General features: G+C 32.3%; 1 protein-coding gene across 3 annotated transcripts in view; it reads right to left on the reverse strand.

Moving 5' to 3' along the window:
- The window catches only part of LOC137387277 (probable phosphatase phospho2), a 393,003-nt gene that overhangs the window by 245,028 nt on the left and 124,395 nt on the right, over positions 1-23,580 (reverse strand). The gene's annotated exons all lie outside the window — the stretch shown is intronic.

The following is a 23,580-nucleotide window of genomic DNA, read 5'->3' on the forward strand; positions in this document are numbered from 1 at the left end:
GGCTCAGAATGTATGAAACTTAACGACTGGCGTAATATTAGCAAAATATCTACATGTACAAACTCGATATATTCAAAGTAGAAATATATTTAGATCGCCTATGAAGCATTTTTAAACAGTTAGGGTGAGTATTTAATTACTAGCGGCAAAAGAAATGGAAAATAGCAAAACTGTATGCATCCCATTGCAATGCCGCAAAGTGGTCTCTGAATATTTATTAAGACTTAAAACTTTGAGACAACTCCCTTAATCCAAGTTTTATCACAGTATTAATCTTTATGTACAAAAAAATATACTAAAAAGAAATTTTATACTTATTAGTAAATAATGATCTAATTAATAGAAAAAACGATGTCCTGCAATAGTTAATGATCCGAAACCTTTCTTTTTTATAAACAATACTTCGGTTTTTGTATAGGTGTTTTCTGTCTACTGTAACTTTATTACAGTACCACCAGTAGTTTAAATATGCCACCTTTCTTTGTTAGAGAACTTTCCGTCATCGAATGTGAAAAGGTTCTGTTATTGGCAATTACATGTACATTTGGTGTCATACGACTTTATTTGTTAGTCAATCTTACATTTTTTTGAGCTCCCTTTGAGATTTGTTTTTATACTTACCATATATTTTTTTTATATAACTCTGTTTAATTTATTCTAGCTTTTCAAAGCTGCTTTTATGTTATCTTAACCGTTCTATAAATGAAATAAAAAGGCTAGAGTTTTTGCAATAACAACTAAGCTCAGGCAGTTGTATTTTTATTTTAAAAACAATCATGTTAGTGTTCGGCATCATTTGGCTGGCTATAACAGCGACCAAAACATGCACTATTATCCATACTCCGATGTTAAAAGGGTTTTAATGGTACATTGGTAATTTAGGCTAGATAGAACAATAACAGAGCAAAACTCAAAACAAAAGGCGCTTTTGAGTGAAAAAAAGTGGCCCCAAAGCACTTGGGGCAACAAGTAATGCCGCAATCAAAGGTTTCAAACACTGAAAAATCATGACTAATTACATTTTAATAAATTAATAATAGTAATCATATTTAAGATAGCATATATTAAAATAATTTTCCTACTGACTAAATATATTTAAAATAATTGGTTAACAAAGTTGCTAAACTTACCTTTTGCATGTATTTAGCATCTTTCTATTTAATAAGAAGCAAACAAAGTATAATTGATGTTGTTGCATTTTTGAAGGCAACGTTAAGAGGGTCAACCATAATAATATCATAAAATAGCAATAGAAAATGACACTAACAGCAGTAATAAATAAGTTAGCTCTTGGAATAGAGCTGAATACCAAGTTTGGGCTTCGGGGCCATTAAGACTACGGAACACACGGAAGCTAACTAATGTTACGAATCAACACGTTTTAAGGAAAATATTACCCAAAATTTAGGTGAGTTTTATGACCACGGAGCCAGACAAACTGATGTTGAATATAAGACAATGACATGTAATGAGGCACTGAAGAAAGGTAAAACAGAATGGCTGCATACATCAAACAAGGTTATATCACTAGATATAAATTATATGCTGACCTATTAACTGTACAACCTCTATTTTAACACTATGGAGCTCTATTTTTCAACCCTTCTCTTAGAGTGGTGTTGTATTGAAGTTGTCGTTCAAATAAAGAGTGACAATGTAATTTTCAAACACCTCGTCAGAATGTCGAAAAGATAAATTTAACTCTTTTGTGAGCAAGTCGAATGTCGCCTATAAATTGCACTCTCCTTCAGGTGGTGTGACATTAACCCTTTTGGAAGCAAAAAAATAGCTAATTTAGTTCCAACTTGTCGCAGGTTTTTAAATAAATATGCACAAGGAAGCTGATACATGACTCTACCAGTTGATATCTATTGTTTGCAATTTTCTAAAGATGATTTTATAAAATACATTAAAATTTGTTAAAGTTTTATATTTCATTTTAAATTTGAAGGTAAATATGCATTTTATAACTATAATTAACAAGGTTTCATAAAAGTTCATTGCACCCATCGGTATGTTTGTTACAGTTCGCAGAAAACTGGCTTTTTTTGTGCAATAGAACAGGAGTTACAGTCTGAGCGTCAATCTATTGTAAGCTGAGTTCAGAGTACCACAATCATGCTATTACATAACATGCCATAAAGCTGCAAATTTATAAGTTTTATACTAATGATAATAATCTATCAAATGTTACAAATATATATTCAAGAACTATGGACATAAGCTAACCACAATTATATTACGTACAACAACAAAAATTTACATTTCAAAACAACAATATTGTTTGCTCAGCCACATGCATTCTAATGGTTGCTTCTGTTTGAAACTATTTTATAGTCTTCTGGCTGTTCAATACCCTCCACAATGTGTTCTGATCTCAACTCATCTTTTGCACATGCAGTTAAGCTAGTCAATATTATCGTCCAAACAATTTTTTTAACTGAGAAAAACTTTTTACACGATGCCTTTTTGAATAAAAACTTCTAGGGCAAATAAAGAGAAACCGTGTGTAATCAAAATAGACTCTAAATGTTAGCCTCAAAATATGTAGTGGCGGGTTTTTTAGTGTGAATGCAAAAATCTTTCCCCACATACATCGACGTATCAAAATCGCATTAAAAAGGAGCTACTATTAGCCTGATACAGTTAGTAATTATTATGTGGAGTGGCAATCAAAGTTTATAACAACAAAACCTAAAAACTTAGAGTTGGAAAACAGATTTTGATACGAACAGAAACAACGAGCGAATGAACTGTTATTGATGTAATCAAGTCCTTATTAGTACAGTTTTGTAAAAACTTTTCTATTGATCACTTGCTATTATCGGTTCATAAAGGTTAAGAATGTCATTCAAATAGTATCAGTCAAATACAAGTGGGGTTCAATTAAAGGGTGGGGCTTGAATTTTCAACCCTTCTCCTAGTAACAGAGGGGCTTAAATAAAAGTGGCATTCAAATACAGGTTTTACGGTACATGTATGTTGCTAGAAAGTAGATCTTTGGTTAGATGCTGATGATATGTAGGGGTCTCTTGATAATTGTGGGTCCCTGGTTACACTTTGAGTGACTAAAGGCTGGTTCACACTATATCGCCATTAGTCAGCGTTTTCAGTCAGTCAGCGATTATGTGAACTGTGAATCGATTGCATCGACGAAGCTTTGCGAACACGTCGGAAGAGTTTGCAGCTGTCAAATTTTCCGATTACTTTGCTGAGCATCGACCTTTCAAATGTGATCTATTTTGGCGATGGTAATTTGCAATTGTGGATAGCATGATTTATTCATATCCGTTTAGATAGTCGCTGCGGTACTAGTTTTTGCTTCTGGCATGCGAAAACAAAGAGGTTTCTGTATGAAAATTAAAAAAGATAAATGAAAACACTACGCCATGGAATATTTCTTGATGCAAACCCGAATGGGTTTATGATAGTGTGAAAATGGTTATCATCGGCGATCACCAAAGTACTGTGGCATAAACGCCGAAATACGGCGATATAGTGTGAACCAGCCTTAAAAAATTTCAGACTACCAGCCTGAACTCGAAAATGATGGGAATAGTTAGGGAGCAATAACATAACTATAATAATTTGACAACAATTCAAACAAATAACAAAAGCTTGCAATAATTTTAGATCAGAAACCAGTTTTGGGAAGAAAACAGAGATAAATGGGGATTAGTATCAATTATAAATTTGAGGTGCTTGAAGATTAGTGTGTAATTTGACATTAGGTAAAGTTGCATTTGTACATATAAAATATCATTTGGTCTTAGATAATCATGTTAAAACAGTTTCATTCTTTCAGATGGATTTAATCTGATTATTCTGTTAGATCCTCCTGTTTATTAGTAACACTGATGTTAGAATGTAACAAGCGTACTCTCCTTTACACCTAATGGTCGCTGTTACTTTGGTTACTCATTTTTCTCTCACCACTGTCGTGCAGAAAGGTTTTGAACTATGAAAACTGCGAAAAACAAAAAGTAGATTTTTAAATTCACAAATGAATTTTTCAAAATACATTTTATGATATAGAATTTCATGCGTATGGAAATTGTGGATGGAAATCTGAAGATCCTAACTATTTACTTTATACAAAATGTTCAAGAAGAAGCGATGCGTACTGTGGGCTCCTACATTGCGCAAATGCTGAACCAAGTACTCCTCTCGTAAGGAGTCTCTTCCAAAACCCGTTCGCATCTTCGACAAAACTTTCATCTAATCCTCGCTGCTACTCTCTGCAGTACTATGGAGGTTTGTTCATTTCATTTTAATACATTAAAACATATTTTTTACAACTGTAAAAATATGCCTCACATATATACAAATTTCTTTTTTATGTATATAGTTTTCATATACAATGTATATGTTACTGGTCATATCAATTGATGAACAAGTGTTATAAAGTTCAATGATTGTGACCCTCTTAAATAAACGTTTGTTGTTATTCTATGGTAGATATTAGTTTGTATAATTGACGAGCCCGGTGCTAAAAGTTGTTAAGTCACAAAATGGCCAACTGCAAAAAAACAAATAAAAGTTAGAAACTTGTTGTGAAATCAGAGAAAAGTTACTAGGCACCCTTTAACTACATTATCAGGCTTATAACTGTCACTATATTCACATTGTAAGTTCCTGAGATCTTTTGGTACTATTCAATTGCAAAAAGCTGAGATGTTTTTTATGGACTTGAGTACTTATAGCGCAATGACTTGCGTTTTTCAAAGGATTAACACACTTCTAGTCATGTACGATGACATTGAGAATACTTAGGTGAACGGCAGATGTGAAAAACAGCATTGTCAGATTAAAAGCCTGCATAATAAAACATTTTTCTAGCCCATTTAGATGAGTTTCTAGCCCTTTTTTAGCACTTGAAGTTAAAAGTTCAGGATAAGCAGCTTTATCTACTTGCTCAGTCAAATGCTCTGAACAGAGCCGTGTGATCACATGACCTATTAGCCTCAATCTAATTGGCTGCTCGCGGACTTGAGTACTTTTAGTACGTCAGTGTAGAAAATTTTGATTTAACTTTGTAATTTATACAAGACGAAAGTACATTTTAATCTTTATTTTTCTGTGTTGTTGGATTTAGGTGTGTACACTTTAACATTCTACAGTGAAAACTGCAGTTGGCCAAAATTGAGACTTAAGTACTTTAAGCACTAAGCTCTTCAATTGGAACAAGCATGAAACTGAGGCTTCATCACGCAAGTGACATTTGAGTCTCCATTAGAGTAATTATTACTCTATAAAGACTACCAGTATAAATGTTTGCCAATATCTCAACATAGAAAAAGGAGAACACAACTCTATAAATTTATCATTAACTCACTCATGACAACGAGTTCAACCTTTTTCTCATTCTAGCTTATGCGTAATCAACAAATGGTTTTATGGATTTTGTGAAGGTATAACTTTTTTTCACTATAAACATTTTATCTAAAGCGGCATTTTAATTCAGCGATTAAAGAGCCACCATTTATTCATGTCCGTGTGCTTCTTTATTGTTGATGACAGCATCTCACTGACTAGAACAACCTGTTGCTAGCAATAAATAACCATTATTTACTTTGTAAATTAGTTGTTTATTTATCACATCTATTTAACAGTGTATAGTGTTGCATTTCACCAATTTTGTCAGAGCAATATAAAGATAAACTTGCACAGACGTTTAGTAGATTTTTTCAGAAAGTATCAGTATTTTTCTATCAATTGCGATTGTTTTTGATGTTCAAGGTGATCTGACTGCCAAGATGTTTCAAGATTGAAATTGGCAAATCATCATTGCAATGAAAATGCTCAAAAGAGAATTAGGTGCAAAATGACATCAGCAGTTGCTGTCCTTGCTTTAGTTGGTATCAGCTATTGCATTCAAGTTGAAGTTTTACGTGTTTCTTTTCAATCATTCTCTTTTTAACTATAGACATTATAATCACGCTTTTGTTTGATCTGAGCCTATTATCTGCGATCAAGTTTTGTTGATTGTAATCTTAAAACATCCTTGCAGTCATATTCTTTCAAACATAAAAAACCACAAATGTTAAAAAACTACCGATACTTTTTGATAAAATCTGCTAGTGTTGTGCAAGTTAACTTTTAAGGAATTCTCCCGTGGATCAAGTTCCTTGGTTAGATTCATCTTCTCTTCATAAAACGTGACAGATAAATAGAACAAGGTAAAACATGAGCTTGTGTATCACTATTCTGTGTTGAATATATTTGTTTTGCTCACCTTTCAATTTTACTTCCTCATAAATAAATAACAAATAAAAAGAATTATAACATAATAATTCAGCATCCAAAATAGAAAATTTAGCTGCTGCCTTATTAATGACATGTCATTTGGCATAACCCTACCATACACATCTGATATAAACGCATTAACAATGTTAATATATAGTAATATATATAATCTATATATCTATATCATATATATATATAGTATAATAAGCTTATAAACAATAAATCAATAAAACAATGATAATGACTCCCTCAATAAGTTTTAGCAAGCAAGAATTATGGAATAAAAATTCTCAAGCTGTATAAGAATAGGTTCAGATTGCATTCTCAATCTTCAAACATTCTCAACTGCTTTTATTCAATAAGCTGTGTAATACTTCAACACTCTAATAAGGCCTGCAATATCTGTCAGATATTAGAAGTATTTAGTTTCATCTAAATTTATCAACAGTACACTAGTAGCAGCCTATTTAAAAAATTTTAGTCCAGGATTTATCTGTAATCTAATATAATATTTTTAGTCCTTAAATGTTTATATAAAAGCGCTGTTGCTCTTAAAACATTTAATTAAAAGTGAACTAAACAAAAGATTTGTCATAGAAAATCAAATAAAAATAGTTTGTGGGCGTATTACGGCTACCGTCTATGATTCAACGTGTTGGTGTGCCAACATTGAAGGGGCTCAGGTATCTAGAGAAGCACGAGCCACGTGGGCATGTTGAGATGTGCTGATGTATTAAATGGACTTGGTGTTTGTAAATGTTTATTACATTACATTTATAAAGCCTATAATTGAGTTCTTCATGTAGTAGTTTATTACTAGCTAGTTCTAGTTTAGGCTCTAAGTACTATAAATGCCTTCAGCTTATCTTATCAAACATCAGTTTATTTTTATTTTTGTTGACACAAATACTGCAAGTGCTAAATTTGTCAAAATCAAGATTTTCAAGAAATGTCAAATAGCAGCAGGCAGCGTCCTTTCAAACTTATGACTCGACTCCCACTCGACATGCCTCATCCAGCTTGTTAAATTCATTCTTAACACTTATCGAAGGTGAATTATACTTCTTTGAAACAATCTTTTACTAGTAAACAACTTACATGTCAAAGATAATTTTGTTTTGAGGGTTAGAACAGAAAATAACTTTTTTGTTGACTTCTGTTTGAAAAGTAAACAAATGCTTATGATGACAAAGTTTTTAAAAATCAAGTAATTATCATACTATTTGGCTTTTATAAAAACTAACACTCTGGTAGTCTTGTGGGCCTTGAGAGATCGTCAGGTGTGCTGATGAAGCAAAGAAAATAAGTATGTGTACAAATATTCTTAAAGTTTTATCGCTGTTGACCAGCGCAGTTGGTAAGTGGTCGGGTGCTAAACCAAATGTCACAGGTTCAAATCCTGTGCGGAGCAACTCTTTATCTCAACCTTTAATCGTGACTTCACAAAGAAAAGATGGACTTCAACACAGAAAATATAGAGAAATAGAACAATCACATTAGCAAGATCCCAATCTTTTTAATACCGTGTACAGTATGATGCCAATCAATGTTTATACTAGCTAGTATGAATAATGGACCACAATATTCCTATCTAAATGTAGATCCCACACAGTCTACTATTCACTCAGCCAAAATCATGCCTTCAAAAGAGTCCATTTTCATTTGCAGGCAAAAAATGACTCAAGTTGCCGGCTGCCGTTTAACAGTTTAGCTTATTTGAAGCATTTTTTGTTGTTGTTTAAATACTAAGTAACTATATAGTGTACTTAATTTATTGGGATTCACTGAATTAGCAGACTTTCATGAGAGACAGCATAATATAACATCATAGAACACAGTGTATTATAATACATATTATTATAACCATGTATTATTATATAATACATAACTATATATACATTATTATATTATATTAATGTAATAATGTATATATAATACAATATATATAATAACTTATTACATGATGTAATATAATGGATTATTATATTACATAGTTACATATCCTATAATATTACATATCATAATACATTATAGTATTACATAATATAATAAAAATCAAACAATACAGTATAATTTGATATGATATAGTAGAACATACGACGTTATAACATGTTATAACAATGTTAGTAGTCAAATATATATAAATCTCAGTGTTTGCCTGTCTGTCATTCATGTGTCCAGTTAAAGCAATAATTTTAGGAACGAATAATCTGCTTCACACCAAAATTGAACTTGAAACCTCCAATTCTACAGGCAGTCATGCTAGCTTATAGGTCAAGCTGCTACATTGCTATGCAAAAAAACAACTATAATCATACTCATTACACCTGTCAATTTTTGATATTATTGGTTACAATACTATGCTTCATGCTTCAGCGATCCTGCTTGAAGATCATGATTGACTGAGAGATCATGACACAATCTTTATTTTAACGCTGGTTTCAGAGAAACTGACACGGCTCTTATTTTAGTAGAAGTCTAGACTAGCTTAAATTACTAGCTTAATTTACTCAGGTTCATTGAATAATGATTTTTTACTCGTGCAACTTCGAGCATTCCTCTAGTATAATGTAATTAGACTTTCATTAGAGTCTAACTTTGTTCTTGAACTAAAATGTTCTCTTCAGGTCATTTTTATTTCCTACAGGAGACTCTTTGGGAGATCCTGGCCAAGTACCTTCTGGAGCTAGGTGTGGAGAAGATAACAAAAATATGTGTGTAAACAACACATGTGTTACTTTACAAATTCCTTCAACGTGTCAAAGATGTACAGATACGAATCGTGTTTGTGACCAATATGGCCAATGCAGAAGAGTGAAAAATTTAGACTGCATGCCATGTAAGTTGCGTTGCGTTAAAATTCAATGCCTTTTATTTAACATAATTAGTTTTGGCTTTTTCAATATTGTATTTTTTATTATAGCTAGCTGTGTTATTTTTATTAATGCTGATATCTTCTACTTTATTTCACCAGATTGGTTGAATAGACAACGCTTTTAATCAAATTTCCAAACAAATGAAGCTCATAAAAGCTGACACTGGATAATTATATTAAGTGTGTAGATGTACTTTTTGGAAAATTTGCAAGCTGATGCGACTCATTTATAATGATAAAAAGCTAAAGTGCATGATATAATTTAAAATATTTCAAATGTTTTCAAAATTGCACCAAGAATCATTTACAAAGATGAGTAACCGAGTAGGTAGTTTAGGTAGCAACAAAATTTCAAAGCAAAAAACCTTTTTTCTCAAACTGATGAATCAAGCATTTGATTCTTTCTATTTTGAAAATTTATAACTTGCTGTTTTTACAGAAAATAGCTGTTTTTTTATTAGCTGCATCGCAGTAACTTCTAAAACTTTTCCAATTGGTTTACTATCTCCACCCTGTGTAAGCAAGGTGTTTCGCGTTATTCAGAATATACTAAGCCAATAAAATTTCTTTTGTTCAAAAAATTGAGAAAGGGAAATCTGTGATAGTGACAACCAAATAGTGAGCATCTTTCGTATGATAAAGAAGTAACTGTTTTATGACTAGTTGCGTTAGTCAAGTGTCAATCATTAGGCTAATAGTTGAAGAAGTTGTCTGTTTTGTTTTAGCAACTAGTACAATACCAACAACACCAACAACGCCAACAACAACACCAGGTCAGATCAAATAACATTTAGATCTTATAATTACTGTATTATAGTATTCTATAGCCTGACTAAAACTAGCAGACTGACTTGGTTTACTACTATAATTATATACCTTTTTAAAATATTTGAGTACTAATTTAACATTGATTAAAATTTAGTCAAGTGTCTATGATTAGGCTAATTTCTAAAGAAGTTGTCGGTTCTGTTTTAGCAACTACTACAATACTAACCACAACAGCAGCAACAACACCAGGTGAGACCAAACTGCATTCAAATCTAATAATTGCTGTATTATAGTATTCTATTGTGTGATTAAAACTAGCTGACAGATTTGGTTTGCTGCTATTATATACCTTTTTAAAATATCTGAGTACTAGTTGAACAATGATTAGAATTTTATAAAATATAAGTCATTTACCTTAGCAATACTCACAAAATAATCACAAAATTAATGAGTTTTAAAAACTTTGTTGACATACTTTCATTTTGTATACAACTTTGAGAGTTGTACAACCTACTGCTTAATTGTAGTACCAGCATTAACATTTTGCATTAAATATGAACACAATCTAATAGTTTGCTTTTGTACTTTTTATCATTACCTAAATCTACTGCTGAAGCCTGAATTGTAGGCTTGACGATTTCTACTGTTACTAAAAGAAGTAATCCTGTACACCATCAGTATGTCTCAGTAGCAATTGTAACAGTTTTCTTGAATCTGGTGAGTCACCTATTTAGTTGCACATCTTTGTCTCTTTTCATTTTTAAATTGAGTTGATGTAGTTGTGAAAGAGTGTTTGAGAGAAAATCGCTCAATAGGGGTTCATGTAATTATCATGGTTCACATTAATTATGTGAAACCTCTTTCTTCCCAGCTATCAAAGGTTACACCACCATTATTGTGATGGAGTCTGGAGTACTAGTACTAGTACTAACACTAATGCTCACACTAGTACTATAGTCCTAGCTGTACTAGTGTTAGTAATAATACAAGTTTTAACCTTCTAATGTTGTGTCATTTTAGTTACAGTCATCTGTAGAAGTATGGAGTCGCCTAAATAATTTTCATAATTTTCATACACTTAAACTTTCTGACTCAATAAGCGCCATATGGTCAACTTAAATACAAAAAAAGTTATATAGCAATTCAATCTTAGAACTGTACAATTTTTTGTGATGTTACCCTATTTTTTGCGATTCAAAATTTAATCCTAATTACATATAATTCTCACATGCTGAAATCTGCTCTGTAGCAAAAGTTAATAGGAGGGTAGTTCTTTTGTCAAGCCATTGTGTTAAATTTTTTGAAATATTCTAAAATGTTTTATTTCTACTTTTTTAGCAGTATAAATTCAGCCATTTTTGACATTTAACCATTCATTTCTCAAAATAGCATTTAATAAAAAGACGTTAAAACTTAACACCGCTTAGCGACGTAACAACCAGAGTTTGTTTTCAAAAACTAGTAAGTAAGAACAAATAGAAGAGATTCTGAGTATTAGAATGATACCATGTTTTTGTATGCTTGTAATTTTTAAGCCAGGGTACAGCTGTTTATATGTTTCTGAAATACTAGAACATTGTAGGTGGCTCCATACTTTTGCACATGGTGGCATACAAACTGGTAACTACTAACCAACATGAAATTAATAAAAAATGATTGGCAGAGACCTTGTCATGGGTCAGCTTTTTATAGACTCAGTTACGGCTGCTGAAGTGGCTGACTTTATATTACTAAGTGTGAAGCAGCTAATTGTGTATTTCTTTCACAATTTCTAGAACCATTTAAAACCAGCGCTACTCATCTGATAGATCAATTAGTTTAACTAGTAATAGAAGAGTTTGCAGGAATTATTAGATAAACCTCTTTTATGAAAGTCTGCTTTTAATCATGAATATGGATTGACAGACATACAAATACATCTATAAAATCTTCAAGTTACGAATAATTCAGCTACACTTTCATTTAGAAGTTGTAATCACTGAACAACTGTCAGTTGGTGATCATATCATGCTGTGTCGTAATCTTTTGGTTGGGAACTTGCGGAAAACAGTAAAGGTGTCACTGTTTTCAAATTTCTTGAGCTATGGAAATCAAAAATAGTGAAATTCTAACTTAATAATAAGACATATGAATAGTAAAACATTTGGCTGGCAAAAACAAAGAATGTGTACTTCGAGCATTAGGCACAAGTCTAAGGTTGTGCCTTTGTACATTATGAGTTTCTTCCCATGAATGCTATTCAATCACAGCCATTAGTGAATAATGATAGTGTAATATATCATAGCATAAAGGAACTTGCTGATGAACATCAAAAATTGTAATTAAAACTACATGAGAAGAGAGAATGCTTAAGGGCTCCTTTACCATGTTCAGCTGAACTAATGCATAATGTTCAAACCTTTTTATACATTGTCAAAAAACTGGTTGAAACTGGATCAGTTCTCCAAGTTGTGACTAAATATGGTACATTTTGTAACTTGTAAAAATTGTAACAATATGGTACATTTTAGTCAATTACCCAAAAATGCTACTGTAAATCCTCATGTGCAAGCCATCACCATGTGTAGGGCACACCTCAAAGTTTGAAGGCTGTTGTTGAGTTACAGGTGTGCACTGTGTGTAAGGTACATCATCCATTTTTACGTTTACCTTCAAAAGTTACTGCGCAATAAACATATACCACATAGGCGTTCAAATCTTTGTAACACATGTCATCGAGAAGTGCAAAATGTGACTCCAAGTTTAAATTTAAAAGTGTGAAAATAGCTTTGGAAACTATTAACCACAATCTGCCAAAGCTTTTGCATCAACAAAATGCAACCTAATGAATGAATTCAAGTTCGGGAGATTTCGCATGACAGTGACCTTGTCTAATGACCTCATTGCGTCAGAACGAATACTGAATATTTCCTAGGACCTTAGTTCTGAATAAACTATTTTTGGTTTTGTGCATTCTAAAAGATACCTTAACCTCAAACTTAGTGAGAGGTTTACAGATATAATTTTTAGACTGTGTGTATAGGCTGCACACCAAATCTTTAAATAAAATCTTTGGTTCACAGGTGTGGTTTATACGCAAGGATTTGTGGTACTTAAAATGACTTCAAATTTGTTGATTTTACATGGAAGATCGATTGACATTAAGGTGGTACAGATTCCATCATTTGATAATATTCTAACAGGACTTTTGATGCAACTGAAATGCTAAAACTGTTTCTTCTGCCAATGAATCATTCCTTCACCAGTGACTAACAGATCTTTTTCTCAGAAGTGTACAACCTAAGTTTATTTTTCGCTAATTTTGTTTAATAACTTTGAGTTTTTCACATGCACAAACCTTACCATACCTTAACATCTTTCCATAACCTCACCATAGTCAATAATTTATGTTACAGGCTGGGCTTACTGCTGCATTCGCCATCATACGAAAAAAATGTTGGGGGTCTAATAAAAAGCCAAAAAGAAGTTCTTTGAGGGAAACGAGGATGGACACACTAATGTAGGGGTCTGACATAGTGCAGTTTATGTGTCAATATTATCTTGCTTCCCTTAACTGATAAATTTGAGTTGAGTTGAGATGTAAATTAATTGATCCAACTAATTGATTAGAATAAAACTAACCTCTTCACTGTACAAGGCATGTAAATGGAAATGTGAAATAAAGTTGGAGGCATCCTCTCAGTATAGCCACTTCGAAATTTACTAAAAACCGATAAATTGTAGCATAACATAATGCGTTGTAATAAAACCACGCACAATATTTGTGTGACTAGGCTGATAATATATTCTTAGTTCTATTTCAACGACAGATCAACATCTGTCGTTGAAATAGAACAAACAATATTTACGTGTAGTGTTTCTACAAAATGTCAAGTAGCCTGATTGAATAACGTCTGAACTAGGATTGATTCATAGACCTGTCTCAGACCAATGTCATATGTATGACATGCAATGGTGTGCAAGATGCTGTGCCCTGCTATGCAAACTTATGCAGGTGTGCGATTGATATGAAACAAATAACAATGAAATCGTATGAAGGTGCAACTAAACTGTACGCGCATTCGACATTAGCATTCTCTTGTGCAATTATTTGCTACACTAAAGTTGTTGTGAATAGAGTGTGCCGAGTAATCTTAGGCACATTATGTGGTTTTTTCCCTTCACCGCAAAAACGATGAGTCAAGGACTTTGTTCGTTTACTAACAGCGTAAGATTTTCATTTCCACTTGCTTGTTGTAGTTGTTGTATCTTGTACGAATATGGAAGATTTTTTCACTGCTAATAAAACACAATTCATAAAAGAGACAGAAATATCAAGTTTTCCATGACACAAGCATTAAACAGTCAAATCAGTTTGACCCAACATCTTCTGTACTTCCTCTGTGGCTTATTTGCTGCCTGTTTCCTTCTATGTAATATTTTCAACAATAGGAAAGCAGCAATGTGTCTCTGTTGCACAGCGGGATGTATAATAGATCAAAATGACAGAAGATGCTAGTAATGGTGTCACACGATTATTGAAACTAGCTAAATGCAATTCGCGAGAAGTTGTGCACTCTTTCCGAATTGCTGTACTGCAAATAATTGGGACACAACTGCTCGCACAAATTGAAACGCACAATTGATTATCCAAAAATATTGGTCTGAACCAGGCCTGGCTGGAGAGCAGTTTTAAACAAAAGCAAAATTGGGCAAGTTCTTGAATAGAGTTCATGCAGTGGTCATGCAGTGGTCATGCAGTGGTCATGCAGTGGTCATGCAGTGGTCATGCAGTGGTCATGCAGTGGTCATGCAGTGGTCATGCAGTGGTCATGCAGTGGTCATGCAGAGTTCATGCAGTGGTCATGCAAAGAGCACTATCATATAAACTGTGCATAGTCACAGCAAACCATGTTATATGTCCATCAACAACAAAGTATCAGCCACAGAAAATAAAATTATCAGAAACCAAAGCAAAAATAAATACAGTGTGCCCTCGGGTTACAATTACCCTGTTATACAATTTTTCTCCTTACGATGTGGAACACATTTTTTTGTCCCCTCCCCATATGACATTTTTTTATCATACGATATCAACAAAGATTATTTGGCAGTCGATGTACTGAATTTCTCCAAATAATAAAGATGCTGACAGGCTATTAATTAAAATCTCTATTAGAACATCCAAAAGTAATATAATTCACGCTCTCTCCCAATTCAGTATTGATCATTTATAGATGTAGATTACATATATTGAAAATGAGTGAATAGTACGTTTGCTTTGCTTGTTATTTCTCATTGTCTATGGAAGCCCAACAGTTAATAAGTAAATATTATTTGTACTTTGATCAACATCTAAGTTTTACCATCTTCTTGGCATAGCAAAAACAGTATTTGATTTCAATCACTACAATCCTAGTTTACCCAAATTTTGCTAGAGTGGGTCTGTGATTGTATACTAGCATTTGACCATTTAACCCTATGCTAAAACTACCCACAGTTACACAGTTACTACCCCACAGCTACCTCTTACCCACAGTTACTACCCCACAGCTACCCCTTACCCACAGTTATAACACTGATTGACTGAAAAGAAGAAAATTACTATCTATCACTGCTAACTTGACACGTCTGCTGGTAATTAAAAGGTTTAATGATATCCATAACATACATTAACCAACATCTTAGATTTTCACACTTTGTTGCATTGTTGTAATCTCATCAATTATATTTTATTATCTATAAGTTCACAAAGTCCCGTTATATTAATATTATGTTGCGTTACTATACTTATATTGCATTAGTATACTAATGTTGTATTATGCTAAAATTGTACCATTATATTATAATTGTTTTATTATTTTTATACTGTATTATTAAGTGAAGCTTCCAATTATAGCTTTAGTTCCCTCATTTTTGCTTACAGCCTGAAAGAATTTGATGTTTCACTATGATCAAATGTAAATCTGTATAATTAACACTTTCACTAAATTTAAAACAAAAATAAAAACCATGAAAACTAATAATATTATAATGAAAATTGCATTTAAAATTTGGTATTGAGCCAGATCAGCCTCATCACTGCTCATCCCAGAATAGCAAACAATCCTTTCTCCTCCTACAAATAAAATAGGTGTACTTGAAGATGAACAGAGGAAACAAAAAACAGACAGAACAATTGTAGACAGAGTTGAGTGAGCAAAGACTCACCAAGCCATTGTCATTGTCAGCAGCAATTCCTTCTCCTTTATCAGCAGAGTTTACTACCACATCAGAGCAGATGCCATTATGGTAACAGTCGACTGAACTGAAGGGGCACCAGACTATCCACTCCTGGCAGTCACATGCTCTCTGTATAAGTAGGAGGCTCTGTACATAACTTACCACACAGTCAGTCAAAAAGAGGAGGAGAGCCACTAGCTTAATGAAACTTACCCTAACTTCAAGAGCAGCTCCTTCGCCAGTATCCTGTCCATATATAGTAACATTGATAAAAACACAGAGTCGATCGCTACCTGATGTAGTATTTGGTAGGACTTCTGTTGGATTAACTGTTGATTCATCGGTAATAAACATAGCAAAGTTTGTAGGTGTTGTTGGTGCAGCTTCTACTAAAATATGTGCAGACCAGAGTACCAAACTGGTTACAGTAAAATAGTACTTTCCACTGTATCCCATTTTTTGATAAAAAGTTAAAACATTAGAAATGTGAACCATTAACAAGCTAACACAAAGTTACACTGTCTCTCTTTAACTGGTAAAGTCACTTTTATACTAAACTGTAAGTCTGAGCTTTAGTCGTATAAGAGGATTATTGATTTCACTTGAGAATTATTCGTTAAGCGGTTAAGTTTGCTTTAGAAGCTGTGGTCTTAGCTGTGTAAGTCTGTATGTAATTAAATAGCATTGAATGCATAATTAGAATTATTCGTATTGTAAGTTACTAATGAAAAATCTGCTAACGATTTTGTCGCTGGAAACTCTTCGACAATTCTCAACTAGCTTTGAGGGATTTACTTTTCATCTACAATATTATGAAGATTGACAAAGATTTTTACTCACGCAGTTGGAGAGTTGCGAGTGATTATGTTTAATTTACTGGCAGTAATTGTTTCGTAGAAGCCTTAAAATTGCTGCAAGTTGTTTGCTCAGTGTAAACGCCTTAGTGCTTAGATCCTATGGGAAATCTTTATTGCATTGATTGAAATCTAGAGTTTACCAAATTTGACTGTAAAAGTTAACTAGCTTTTAGAATCAAACCATATTCGAAGTTTATTATCTAATAAAGTATCCAAAATTGAAACCTGACCTGACAATATCGTGCTGCTTTCGTTGAGAGGAAATAACAAGGAGTTTTTATAAAGGGTTAAATCAGTCAAGATACATAAGAGTGTTACTTTTAAATAAGTGATTGGCAATTGATTCAAGTCATTCTAAAAAGCAGCAAGGCTGCTAGAGTAAAGAGCACCATCAAAATTTAAAAAATTAATTTGCATACTTAGTTTTTTAAAATAAATTTAAAACAAACTTCAAATACTAGTATAAAAATTTACTAAATGTAGTAGTCTGCCCCAACAGGATGGTCCCTACACAGAGCCTAACTCTATGGTTTCTACATCGTCTCACTGAACTTTTAAATAAAAACACTCTAACATGAGTCTTAATATCTATATTTCATTATGTAAAAGATATGATTATATGATAGTAAAACACTAAGTAATAAAGCTTTGTGTTCTGATCTAGTCAATGAGTGCAGTCCGGCTATAGATGCGTGCAGACAATTGTTAACTTTGATCAACCAATCACAGCAGATCAATGCAAAGTTTTACTTTTTTGCTCTGAACAAGCTAGTTTCACTTTGCGAACAATATATATATATATAAAATGTGTCCTTTCTTTGTGTCATGCATGTTTAACCAATAGGAGTAACTAATATATAATAGAAAACAAAACAGTTATCAGCAGTGTGAATTGGTCAAGTTTCGTGCTTGCGACTGAAATTGGTCATAGAAAAACTAGCAGGAGACAATCAGCTAGTAGACACAGTTATGTTTGGAGGTGAATTTACAAATTGAGGTTGTGAATAAATGATGGCGGAGTTCTATCAATCATTTTGGTAAACCATCTAATAAATAAGAAAGACTGTCACTGTAACATGTAGAAGTATGTATTTAGGTTACATGTAATTCGAACGTAATGATTGTTTATTGTATTTATTTGGTTGTTTTTGCACTAATATTGTATTATAGTATCATTATTGTATAATTGTATTAATATTGTACTACTATGAGTATGAAATAAAATAATTGCTGTCAAACATGTATCACACTATATTTCAAATAAAATCAAATTCAACTAAAATAACTTAACCATACTAAAAAAGTTCAAATTGATTTATTGGCCAAAATTTAAATGTGAAAAAGTATCTTTAAATCTTTTAGTTTGAATCAACAATGGACTAAGGTCTTCCCTATATAGGGTAATAACAATGGACTAAGGTCTTCCCTATATAAGGTAATAACAATGGACTAAGGTCTTCCCTATATAAGGTAATAACAATGGACTAAGGTCTTCCCTATATAAGGTAATAACAATGGACTAAGGTCTTCCCTATATAAGGTAATAACAATGGACTAAGGTCTTCCCTATATAAGGTAATATTAATATTATATACTTGACACTGTGGTTTTTAAGCAAGTAATTATGTTGCCATGGTTTTGTATGTGGCTACCCCAAAATGCAACACTCCTACTAACTGTTGGTGAAATATAGGCTGCAAACTACATTTCCAATAATTGGATTAGCAAATCTTATATAATGTTCATTAGCCAACCATCATAGCTAACTTTAGTTTCAACAGTTGCAATTTAGACTTTTCCTCTGAGCAAAGAGTTAAAATATTAAAATAAATTAATTCATTAGAGGTATATGTATAAATTTAAGTCATATTTAATTCAAGTGCAGTAGTTGCTCAAGTATCAACTTGTATTGTATTAATAGTTTATTGCTAAATTAGTATTATATTACTATTATATTATTTGTGTACCATTACTTATAACTGTATTATTAAATTTATCTAGTATTATTTTACAAATTTTTTGAAAATGCTTCACTAACACATAAATTGAAAGATTTCTAGTACTGCAGTAAAACTGATTTCCTTCTTGAAAGAACTTGTATTTTGACCACTTATTCCAGTCATCATATCAGCTTACACTTCCAAAAAGAAAGAGCTGATTTACTAGTCCTCGTTACAAGTCACAAGATATAACAGCATAGAATACAGCCTGGGTTTTAATGGTAACAGCCAACAACCTACTCCAGAACAGCAATCTGCCATTTTTGCTTATGGACTCGGCTTTTTAGAGTGAAGAGCAGTGTTGTACACAATTTGTGTGGATGATTTATTGCTTCGATAAATCTCAGACCCATTGTCTCCTAAATTTCCCCTCTTTTTATACAAGCTACACAGCCAATGAATAAGTAGTTGCTGCCATTTAGTTTAACCTTTAATACCATGCTAGGAAAGCGCAAAATGTGTTCAACTTCATCATGTGGTTGATTTATCAAATGTTTGTGCTAACATTTGATGAAAACTTACACTAGCGCTAAGCGAACAACTTATAATTTTTACAGTAACGATGTTACTTTTGGCTACAAACATTTTCAATTAAAATCTATCCCTTTGTAACTATATACACAACTGTCCATTGAGTTTTAGCATGATTGCCATCAGCCAACACTTTTATTAATAATGCGAGTTTTGCATCTTGTTGTAATATTATACTCTCAGTCACACATAGTTTTAGAAGTTTGTTGAAAGAAAGTTTTCGACTCCAATTTGTGTTCTTACTTTTGCCTGAAGCTAAAACTTTAACTGCCATCATTGTGTTATGGCATTAGGCAATTAATAGATTAATTGTCAATATGTATTAATAATACTGAATATATAGCCGAAATAAAACCAAAAAAATTGTAAACTAAATTACTATAAAATAAAAGGTAAAATACACTATGAGATTAACAGGATATTCACAGCTCATCCCAGGATAGCAAACAATCCTTTCTCCTCCTACAAGCAAAGATAAGTGAACCACAAGATAAGCAGAAGAAACAAGAAACAGACAGAACAATTGTAGACAGAGTTGAGTGAGCAAAGACTCACCAAGCCATTGTCATTGTCAGCAGCAATTCCTTCTCCTTTATCAGCAGAGTTCACTATCACATCAGAGCAGATACCATTATGGTAACAGTCAACTGAGCTGAAGGGGCACCAGACTATCCATTCCTGGCAGTCACATGCTCTCTGTGTAAGTACGAGGTTCATTAGATAACTTACCACACAGTCAGTCACAAAGAAGAGAAGAGCCACTAGCTTAGTAAAACTTACCCTGACTTCAAGAGCAGCTCCGTTGTCCGCATCCTCTCCATATATAGTGACATTCACAAAGATACAGAGTCGATCGCTACCTGATGTAGTAGTTGGTAGAACTTCTGTCATGTTAATTGTCGAATTACCATTAATAACTATAGTGCCGTTTGAATGTGTTGTTGGTGCAGCTTCTACTAAAATGTGTACACACAACAGCATTAAACTGGTTGCAATATAATAAAATTTTGCACTGTAGCCCATCTTCCTATACAATTTTAAAATATTTGAACTAATAAATTTTAGCTGAGGAACTTCAAGGTTTAATGTCTCTCTGTCACAGGAGAAGTTATTTTTATACCAAACTGTAAGTCTGAACTCTTAGCTTTATCAGCGCTTTCATCATGTAATGATCTTGCTGGCTGGGCTTGCTTAGCTGTTGGAATAATCATAGGATTATGTAGATTTAGAACAGTGTTATCACTACTTACTAGCTAGCGTTCATAACCTGTAGAGATATTTTAACCATTAATGTTCTATTTGCTGTTTAAGATTTTTTTTCTAAATTTGAGAGATTTTCTAATGTCAAAGCAGGAAAAAGTGTGATAACACCACAAAAGCTTCTATTTGATCTAAAATAACACTGTTCAGCTTGCGTGGCAAAATTACTCAAAACAGGTATCAGCACCTGACTAAGTAGCATTAAGTGAATTTTCGTTTATTTGGAATATTGGAAACAAATTTCATTTGAGGAGTAGGTACAACAAATGTTTTACACAAATTGTGAAACATTACAGTTTTCTGCCAATCTTAGCTGCTGGAGTGTTTACTGGAGTCTTTATTGCAATGTTTGGAATTAATAAACTATCAAATTTTATTGTTGGCTACAACTCACTTTTAGAGTGAAAAATTATCTGTAATATGCTGCCAAGAAAAATACAAAAATACAGACATAAACACTGAGGCTTAAACAAACTGTAGTGTAATTTCATAAAGTGAAAGAAAGTTTTTTAATAAATCAAAAGCACTGACTGTTGTCCACAATGTTTGATACAAAAAGGCAAATTTAAATTAATATTAAAAACACAAATTACACAACCGTTATAGTAAAAAATTAAACAATCTAAATATAAACAATTAATTTGTAACTTGTAATTTTAATCAACAATTTTAGAAAGAATTTTTAAAATTGGTACTTTTATTGTTGATAGAATTAGAAGATATCATGAACATATAATAAACTAGAAATTCCACTGTCATACAGCCCACAACCAAAGTGATATTGGAAAAAAGAAAGAGTACTGATGGTTGAGAAATGCAATATTAGCAGTCAATTAGGATAACTGCAATGGTAGCTGTAATGTACTGGGTGTTATTATATACAAAAAATAGCAATAAAGAAAGGAAAAGATTATATGTTTATATCTCTCCTCTTGCAAAAAAAGAAATGCAATATTGGACAATATTAGAAATAAAATGCTCTGATATTATTACAATAACCAATATTACTTATATAGTAATAATAAAAAACCAATGCACAATTTTGTTTACATTTCAAAACGGCATAGCTAACAATATCACGAAGTTGTGATATTTATATAGATTTTTAGAAAATCAGTACTACGTAGTCATTGTCCTGTAGTCATCCAAACTTATAATTAATTATTGCAATAATCTCATTAGAACCGTTAAAAAAAATATCATCGTCATGCCTTTACTTACACTGCGTTAGATTTTTAAAAAGTCTGTACTACGTAGTCATTGTTCTGTAGTCATCCAAACTTATAATTAATTATTGTAATAATCTCATAAGAAACGTTAAAGAATATCATCGTCATTTGCTTTACTTATACTACGTTGGACATCAGTTAGAATGGGAAAGTATTCAAATGTGTCGGCAAATGAAAATGAAAAAACTGAAATCGGCAAAAATGAAACAATTTCTGTACTCCTATGTTAATTGCCAAAACCTTCGGCAATTCGACAATGCTATAGACTGGTGAAAAGTGCACGTTATTTTTTCGTGAAATGCACAAAATTTGATCGTTCCATTATCTGTCCCTCAGCGTTTCAATTTTCGGTCTTAACTTTTATTAAACCAAGCTTTTCAAGTGTTTTGTGGCAATTTTCGTTGAAATTAATCTGTCTATTTGTGTATAATCCAATCAGATGGGTAAGTTTTAAGATAATACCGACGGTTTACAAAGACTTGGTAACATATTTAAATAGGCTAATATGTGTTTTGTATCGTTATTATACTTTAACGACTTTACATAACGATGCTTAAATTTGTTGATGAAATTTCTTGATGAGGGTTCGTCTCATTGTTGATGAATAATTTTCTTAAGTTGTGTGCACATGCATTTATCATAAAAACTCCCACACTTCGCTCCGCTCGTTTGGTCGTGGGAATAGTTTAAAGTTAAACTAGTCAGTAACAAAAGTTGCTAATAGGAATGATAGCTTGTTGCTAAGGTTACTAGTGTATGATAGTAGTAGTTTATAGTACCGGCAGTATGAGGTGACCCGCTTGCTTGTAGCACTAGTCAGTAAAGAGAAGGAGCTTTTGAATATAAAGTTGATATCAAGTATAGTCGATTCCATTTATAGCTGAATTTCAAATGTCACGACAAAAGTTACTTTATTACCAAATTATCTGTAGTGAAATGAAATTTAAAACTTGTTTTTAACTAAATATATTCTTTTGAACAGTATTATATTACAGGCTAATTTTAAATATGATCTGAAGTAACCCTTTTAATTTTTTCTAGGATTTAGAAAACAGATGGTAATTCGGAATTTGGTGATGTGTGAAACCAACAATTACTTTAAAATATAATGAGAGGTTTTAAGTCATAACGTAATAACGGAATGTAATACGGCTGTGTACAACAAAATTGATCAATATTTTTGATATAATAAACTTTAGGATACATTTTTTTGACGCTGACTAAAATAATTAAAATGTAAGTTTATACAATGAAGTATTTTTTAAAGATCTCCTAAAAGGTTGTTTTTGACATTAAATTTGTTAAATTCATAGCTGCACATTCCATTAAAAAATAAATTTTTACATTAATAATAACTTCACAAATCTATTTATTAAATGCCATTGCTTAGCATTCTTTGAGTTTCACACCATGTTGCAAAATATTGATTTTATCATCCAAATTTTTCTGCTTATTTGTTTGTTAGTACAAAGTTCCTAGTTCTGAAGTTGTCTTTTCTTTATTCTTGCTTAAAGGTAAGCCGTGAAAAGTGTTGTAATTATATGTCAAACTGTATTAATATTGATATCTATATTAATAACACCTATTTTGTCATTTTTTGAGTTCGCTAGTTC

This window comes from Watersipora subatra, chromosome 2 (genome assembly GCF_963576615.1).
Source record: "Watersipora subatra chromosome 2, tzWatSuba1.1, whole genome shotgun sequence".
NCBI classification, from domain to species: domain Eukaryota; kingdom Metazoa; phylum Bryozoa; class Gymnolaemata; order Cheilostomatida; family Watersiporidae; genus Watersipora; species Watersipora subatra.